This window comes from Schistocerca gregaria, chromosome 1 (assembly GCF_023897955.1).
Source record: "Schistocerca gregaria isolate iqSchGreg1 chromosome 1, iqSchGreg1.2, whole genome shotgun sequence".
Classification (NCBI taxonomy): Eukaryota; Metazoa; Arthropoda; class Insecta; order Orthoptera; family Acrididae; genus Schistocerca; species Schistocerca gregaria.
In genome coordinates, this window is record NC_064920.1 from 2053232 (window position 1) to 2062318 (window position 9087).

The following is a 9087-nucleotide window of genomic DNA, read 5'->3' on the forward strand; positions in this document are numbered from 1 at the left end:
TGGAGCTCTATTTGTGTTGTACATGCTTCTAGATGCTGCTCTAAACAGGATTTATTAATGTCAATGTTCTTGAATTTATGGCAGTTTTTAATAAATGTGGCAACTCCTCCTCCATCCATTTCTACTCTGCAGAAGTAGGAAGCTAACTTAAATCCTGAATTTTTTTATTTATTTATTTATTTCGTATTCCATTAATCCGTATTGTGATAAATCACAAGGATGTGGAATGAGTCATGATTACATGCAACAGATATAATACACATATATAAAATGACAAAAATGTGCCATAAGATTATGAATAAGTTTGTAGGTTAAAATCAAATCAAAGGTATAGCTCAAGTAATATAAAACAATACCTAAAAAGGAAATATAGTACATTTTCCAAATTAAACAGTTAATGTGACCTATAGCAAACAAATTTTTATCAGTATATAAAATCATTGCTTTATCTGTAGATACTCATCAAGAGAATAGAAGGAATTTACCATTAGGTATTCTCTCAATTTACATTTAAAAGTAGGTAAGACATTAATGTGATCTTTAATACCTGATGGAAGGGAGTTGAAAATTTTTGTGGCTGAATAATGAACACCTTTCTGAACAAGACTTAAATGTTTCAGATCCCTGTGTAGATCATTTTTAGACCTAGTATTATGATCATGACATTCACTATTAGTTTTAAAAAGAGATAGGTTGTTAGAAACAAAAATCATCAAAGAAAATATGAATTGAGAGGTAAGTGTTAATATTTGTAACTTATGAAACAGACTCCTGCAAGAATATCTTGGATGAACACCACTCATGATTCTAACAGCTCTCTTCTGTGCAGTAAATATTTTTTTGGCTAAAGGCTTGTTGCCCCAAAATATTATGCCATACGACATGATAGAATGAAAATAACCAAAGTAGGCAGCTTTAGTAGCGTCCTCATCACCAATGGGGGTGATTACACGCAGAGCATAAGTTGCCACACTGAGCCTTCTATGTAGGTCTAAGATATGCTCAGACCAGTTCAGCTTGCCATCAATTAGAATGCCCAAGAACTTAGATGATTCACAGTGTAGTATATTTTGGTTACCACAGTTTAAGTGGCATACTTCATTTTCTTGTTGAGATGTGTGAAATTGCATATACTGAGTTTTCTGAATGTTAGTCCGTTGCACTTAAACCAGTGTAGGATGTCAACGAGTACAGCATTACATTTATTTTCTAGGTCACTGTTAGTTCGACTTTCAAGCAGAATAGTGGTGTCATCGGCAAAAAGAGTAAATTTACACTCGGTGTCTGTGCAAAGTGGGAGATCATTGATGAAGATAAGGAAAAGCAAAGGTCCTAGGATGGACCCCTGAGGCACACCACACTTTAATGTGCCCCAATCAGAAGAAATGGGACTATCATTGGCACCATTAATTATCACCTTCTGTTTTCTGTTTTGCAGATATGATTCTATCCATCTACCAATGCTACCTCGCAAGCCATAAAAATTAGCCTTATGTAAGAGAATGTTGTGATCCACACAGTCAAAGGCCTTAGACAAGTCACAAAAAATTCCAATAGGTGACATTTTATTATTTATTGACTCTAAAATTTCATTTGTGAGAGAAAAAATAGCCTGCTCAGTTGATCTACCTTTTTGGAAACCAAACTGGTTTCTGTTGAGTATGTTGTGGCTGTTAAGATGTTCTACAATTCTTGTATACATTAGTTTCTCTAATACTTTTGAGAAACTACTTAGTAGTGATATTGGACGGTAGTTAGATAAATTAGTTTTGTCACCCTTCTTGAAAAGTGGTTTCACAACGGCAAGCTTTAATCTCTCTGGGACAACACCTTGCTGGATAGACTCATTAAAAATGTGACACAGGGCTTGACATATGTGGTCACTACAATGCTTCAGTATTTTTGGTGAAATGTTGTCAATACCAGTGGAATTTTTATTTTTTAAGGCCTTGATGGTATTTTTAACTTCAGTAATAGTAACTGGGGCAATACAAATTGGGTCATACGTGTTAGGGTTAGCTCTGTGTAATAAATGCGTAGCAGCATTTAAGGAACCGTTACAACCTACTTGTTCTGCTGCAGTTATGAAGTGATTGTTGAATATGTTGGAAACTGTTACAGGATTATGAATAACCTCATCCTTATAGCTTATCTCTGTGGTATTAACATTCTTGTTACTCTTGCCACACTCTCTCTTTATAACATTCCAAACTGCTTTTATTTTGTTCTCAGATTTATCAATTTCAGACTTAATAAACAGGCTCTTGGATTTGTTTATCACCCTTTTTAAAATTTTACAATATAACTTATAATGAGACCTTTCAAGGGGATCATTTGATACTCTTAGTGAGGCATGTAACTCCCTCTTAGTCCTGCAAGAAATTTTTATACCTCCAGTAATCCATGGTTTACTGGAAGAAACCTCATTGTTCTTTCTGACAGTTTTTTTTTGGGAAAGCCATTTCAAATACAGATATAAATTCATTTAAAAAAAAGGTTAAATTTATCATTAACATCTGATGTGCTGTACACTGGCTCCCAATCTATCTGCGACAAATAGTCGTTAAAGGCAGACACAGTTTCAGTGTTTATACATCTATAGGACCTATAGGTGTGGGAGATTTTATTGCACAAACTGATGTTATTTACTTTCAGAAGTTGTCCATCATGGTCAGACAGGCCATAAATTACTTTGCTCACACTAGCACTGTTGACTATTCTTGTCAATGAAAATATTATCTAGAAGGCTCTTGCAATTTTCTGTAACTCTAGTGGGCCAGGTAACCATCGCAGCCAAGTTGTAAGAATTCATTAAGTGGTCCAGGTCAGTTTTGAGGTTGTTATCAGTTAAGAAGTTGACATTAAAGTCACCTACAATTATTAAATTTCTAGTTTTAGAGAACAATTTGGTCACAAGAGATTCTAACTTATTCATAAAGATGCAAAACTTCCCTGCTGGAGCTCTGTAAATTGCAAGCACAGTAAGTAACATGTCCTTTGCAGAAATTTCAGTCCCGCAAACTTCAAAATGTTGATCTACACAATACTTACTTAGATCTAAAGATTTATAAATGATTTTACTGTCTATATAAATTACAGCACCACCTTTCTCCTTACTTGTTCTGCAGTAATGAGTAGCTAGATCATACCCATCAAGCTGCAGCCCATCAATTCCAACTGTTACATGATGCTCAGTAAGGCATAAAACATGAGGACGGTCAACAGTGTCCATGTCCCCTAAATTTACAGATAAAAACTCTAATTTACTTTTGAGACTTCTGATATTTTGATGAAGAATAATAAGATTCTTATAGCTACCTCTACTGTCCTTCTGCTGGTCTGCTTGTCCATTAACACCGTTTGTCCCCGTTGCACTCAAAGCTGTGTTGGATACATTAAGACCTATGTCGCAGCTGGAGATTTGTTCACTAGATGTCGTTGGCGAGGTCGGGTGGGTGCTGGCCATAAAAAATCACTGTTTCTTTTTGGAATTCTTCTTTCTCTCGTAGAAAATCGGGGATTACCTTTTATCCTTGGAGATACTGCATCGGAATTATTTTCCAGTCCTTGAGGTTCTTTGGGTGGAACTTCATCATATGGTATTAATATGTCATTGGCAGTGACAGGGTGAGACACAGCTATACATCTGTTTCTTGTATTCACATTGGTTCCCTGTCTATCTTGGCATGAATTGGTTTCTACAGTACCGGTACAAAATCTGACCTTTCTTGCAGAGCTGGTTGTAAGTGTTTTTACTACATCACACTGTTTCCATGGGTTTGATACTGATGAAGCAATGTTCCTGCACAGTCTGAGCTTTCCTGTTTTGTTCAGGTGTAGTCCATGATTAGTGTAATCAGGCCTTTGCAAGAATAAATTGACATCAATTACTTTCACATTAACAAAATTAGATGACAAATTCATTATATATTCATTAAATCTGTACACTGTTTCGTTGACTTCTGGCTTGTCATAACAGTAGGGAACGGTACATAACAATAGCTTTGTATGATCAAGTGCTGCAGTCAACTTTTCTAAGTCTGGAATAAAGTTGTTTTTCTTACGAATGTCATTTATTCCTGCAAGGATAATAACTGCATCGTCCAAATTGAAATCACTAGTAAGATCTGATGCCCCTTCAACTACACCACTGAGGCATGCATTTGGTTTAACAACAGATGATGTGTAGTACTTGGGTTTCAAAAATTCATTTAGCAATGATGCACAGTTTCGCCCATGACTGTCCGATAGTAATAAAATCTTATTCGTTGGCTGACTCTCAATTGGTATTTTTGTCGAATTTTTAGGAACATTGTCTCGTCCTACCACCTGAGTAGATTTCTCTGTTTCATCAATTTTATCACTTAAGGCACTAAAACGGTTGCTTGTATTCAGATGATATAACTGCTGAGAAACGAGATGTTTTGGTATCTTCTTGGGCTGGTGACAATTTGTGCTCTCGTCTTGGGATTCACTTTTGTTCTGTTGACTTCTGGCAGACAATGTGACATTTACAGCTTTCAGTCTTTGCAGTTCTTCTAACAACACGGAAATTATTTCTTCCTTGCTGTCTATAGTGCCCACTTTTACGCAATTATCACATTTCCATATCTCTTGTTTTGAGTCCACCTTTGCACAGTTATAATGATAAACAATTTTACACTTAAAGCACATAATACCTTTAACGACTTTCTTTCTGCATGAGCATAGTTTGCTGTTTGTTATTTCTTGAAGCGCAATTTCGTGGCTGTATGATGAAGTTGATGCTAAGCAAACACTGAGTTTCTCATTTTTTACTACCACCTTCATAATTAAATAACAAGAGATGCACTTCCCATCACTAAATACGTCGAACTTCTTACACTTCACACAAACTTCGGATTGTTTGCTTTTATTTGCGGAACTCATGCTGTTCTGTTTACTGATCGTCAACATGGTTTCTTTTTCACAGTTTATAGATGCATCACAGTTTTTTTCAGATACTTTTAACACAATATAACACGTAATACATAACTGGTCACAATACCAACCGACATTTCTGCAAAATGCACACTTTTCTTCATTAAATTTACATTTATTACTGGAACTAACACACTCGCGAATTTCATTCGGCGCCATCTTGAAAAGAAATGTCTAACATATCTATGCCAGTGGTCACTTGATGTTCAGAGAGGCAGATTGTATCAATTTGGTTTGATGAATTCATTTCATCAATACAAATGAGTAGTTCATCAATTTATTTCTGAGTCCCGGAATGTTCTGGTGTAATAAAGATAACTGATACTGCATACTAATGGGATTATAACTGCTTTAGCAAAGATGAACTGGCAGTTTCTGATTACTTTCTGTTAAACATTGTTTAAATGGAGGCTGTATCCTAAAATCTGACTCTTGTTCATCTGTTTTCTCAAACTGAGTGTGTCTGCCAATCTCTGTTAAATCTCATTTTCTTTCCCCCTTCCCTATCCTAAAAAAGGCATCTCTCTGACACCTGCGACCACTGGTATTTTACCACTTGTGGCAGTATCCCCCCTTAAGTTTTCCGCAATCAACCCAGACAGTTTTCCCTTCCCTTTCCTATTGAGGTGAAGGCCATGCCTAGTGTAGTCCCACCTATCAATAGCATCCACAGGAAGCAAACCAAAATGGGACCCTATATCCTACCTAAGCAGCCACTCCAACTCCAAGTTCACCCTCCCGACGGAAGAGTTCAAATAAGGCCGATCATGGTGTCTCAACACAGACACAAATCCCACAATCGTATGCTTCGTTGCTGATGCTATCTTCACCGGGTCACTCTCTATGGAATATGTGAGGTGGTAGGTGACTGGAGAGAAAAGCCACTGGAGATCTGTTTCTGTACGTGGTTCGAAGGGAAATTTCAGTCTGTGAAGTCCTCAGCGAGACCCTTGTGTATTTGGAGTAGGACTGCCATGGTTGGCTATGCTGTGCAGAAGGAACTTCTTGGTATGGAATGGGTGGCAGCTGTCAAAGTGGAGTTATTGCTGGTGGTTGGTAGATCTGATACAGACAAAGGTACTAACACTCTCATCTTTGAGGACGAGATCTATATCAAGGAAGGTGGCTTGTTGGGTTGAGAATGACCAAGTGAAGTGAATGGAGAAGAAGGTCTTGAAGTTCTTGTGGAATGTGGATAGGGTCCCGTGACCCTCAGTTCAGATCACAAAGATGTCATGAATGAATCTGAACCAGGTGTGATTTTAAATTGCGGGACTTACCTGGTGAAAGGACTCTGCCAGCTGTCAAATTTGTCCTACAAACTCTGCCACATTGACCCCATTTCAGAAATCCAGCAGGATCTCCAGTCTCCTCTCAGACCTGTCCCAGAACCTGTGCCAGCTGTCAGATTTGTCCTCCTACAAACTCTGCCACATTGACCCCATTTCAGAAATCCAGCAGGATCTCCAGTCTCCTCTCAGACCTGTCCCAGAACCTCTGCTGAGTCTATCTCTCTCCCTACCCCTACCACACCCCACACATCTACCTTCCACATGCTTCCTAAATTTCATAAACCCCACCACCAAGGATGCCCGATTGTGGCTGATTACTGTGCACCCACTGAGGGAATCTGTGCTCTTGTGGACCAACACCTTCAGCCTATCCAGCCTAATTTTGCAGTATTAGGTGAAATCCAACATTTACTTTACAAATCATTTGCCAGTCCAATGCAGTGTAATAAAAAACGTAGAGCATTACAAATCTTTCAAATATCTTTTCACTAAACACTGCAGACATACTGAAATTTGCCTTCTGTACATTGGTTACTCTGCTGTCATGTTCAAAAAGTTTGCTTTCATTTAATATTCTACCGTCATGATACTTTTACAAACTTTATCTGTCACAATGCTATTCATGTTTGTCTTACCTACCATTTAATTTACCTTTTTGTTAATTACTGCCTTTCGCATTCCTCTGTCAGCTTGCATTTACTTATGGTTCACTTTTATTCTACACGAGCATATGATTGTGTCGGCCTTATATTTGATACTCGCTTATAATTCCTAGAACAATAAGTGGCAGCAAAGCGGGGCACATGGTTTCACAAGTAATGTTCACAGAATTCCACTGATTTAATGGTTAGTGAAGGTACGAGGAAGTGTTTAAATAACACTTTATTTCAGAATGTAAATGTTCATATAAGACGTCTGTGGCCACCTGATAATCAGTAGGTATTATAGCTATGTAGTGAGAATGTTGAAAGTATTTTTTCTCTTTGAAACAAATGTGAGTGCAAATACGGAGATCTAATTAACTTTGAAGGACAGTGGACTAGATTTGTGATAAAGTACAGTGGTTAATAAGCTGCAAGTTGGTTTTGTTTGTGAAATAAAGACTTAATTTCACAGAACAATGGAGTGTTGTTTTGTTGCATGTAAAGTGATCACGTAAGAATGTAATCTATTTGTTGCTGGAATTCCTTTTTACAGACATAACAACTGATTATGTGTGCACTAATGGTTGTAATGGTAAGTTAAGATCATGACTGAGATATATGTTCCCAATTGTGTAAAATTGTCAAACAAAATTGATAGTGTGTAGAATGACCTAAACATTCTTAGCAGGGGAAAATGTGTGAGAGAAACAAAGATAGGCCTTACTTGATATTAATTGTAAGCTTTTGACTTCAGTGATGATGCTTAATTGCACCTAAGCTCAATCAGAAATTTTAATATAAAATTGTCATGTTTCTACAACTAAAACCACATCATTTCAGTGCTTACATTCTGAAAATCATACGTTTTAGTAGTGAAATGATTGCAGAGATCTTGTGCCATTTCCTCTGCTAAGTAATACAGCTAAAAGATCAGTTTAAAATGATCATCCATCTTGGTTATGAAAGCACCTATCACATGAGCACCTATTGTTGCCCATGTTTGAATTAATTAGGGGCTGTCCATTAATTATATAAGCTCAAAATGGAGGGGGATGTGTCCGACAAAATCTCACCAAATCTCATTTAAAGGGGAGCATGTAAAACTCACATCAGCTTTTAATTCTAAGAGTGTATGTTATTTTATCAGATAACATTTTGTTTTATACACTATCCAGTCACATTATTGTGTCCACCTGTCAGAGGCCTGAATAACCTCTTTTTGCAACATGGAATGTACAGAAAGAGAGTCAACAAGGTTCTCGAAGGTACCGACAGGAATGTGGAGCCATGCCGGCTTCAGTGCCTTGGCCAGCTGGCATGAACAGCCTAGTCTAGGTGGTCCCAAAGATTTTCAATTTGATTTAAACCCAGGGAAATTTGATATGGTAAATCCACCATAGTGATCATTGAGCCACCCATGTACACTGTGAGCTGTGTGATGTGTTGTGTTGTCCTGCTATTAGATGCCATTGTGCCAAGGAAAACAAATAGTGCATAGGGGTGGACGTGATCCCCAAGAATAGGTGCACACTCGTGTTGATCCATTGTACCTTCCAGAATGAAGAGATCATCCACGGAATGCCACAAAAACGTTCCCCAGACCATAATGCTCCCTCTGGGTTGTGGGGTATTTGCTTTCAAACATTACATGACAGTCTGATGGAGCATAAAATGTGATTCATCTGAAAATCCAACTGTCATTCCCAATGAACAACAGTCAGCTTGGGTGCGTAAACTAGTCACCTACTTTGGAAGCCAAATGCAGCAATGTTCATTGAAGGGTAATTGAGGAGACACTGTTGGAAGCCCCTTTGTTCAGCTGGGCAGTCTGTTGCTCAACAGTCACATATCTTTTTCCTGTACACACCTCTGTACCTGTTGTTCACCCCTGTCATTTATGGAACATGGTGCATCATGTTTGGCTAGAGTTTTGGGTAGTGTGTTTTTGCGACACACAGTATACTTTAACCACAGCAGCAAGCAAACAGTCTAGAAACCCAGTAATTTTGAAAATGCTTCCACCATGGCCTGAAAGCCAATAATCATACCCGTTTGGACGTCAGATAAATTGCTCCATTTCTGCATTACAGCGATGACTCCACTATTTTCCACAGCCCCCCCCCCCCCCCCTCCGCCCCTGCAACTTTCTATACATACCATCTGCTGCTAATGTTGCCACCTGTCATCTGTGA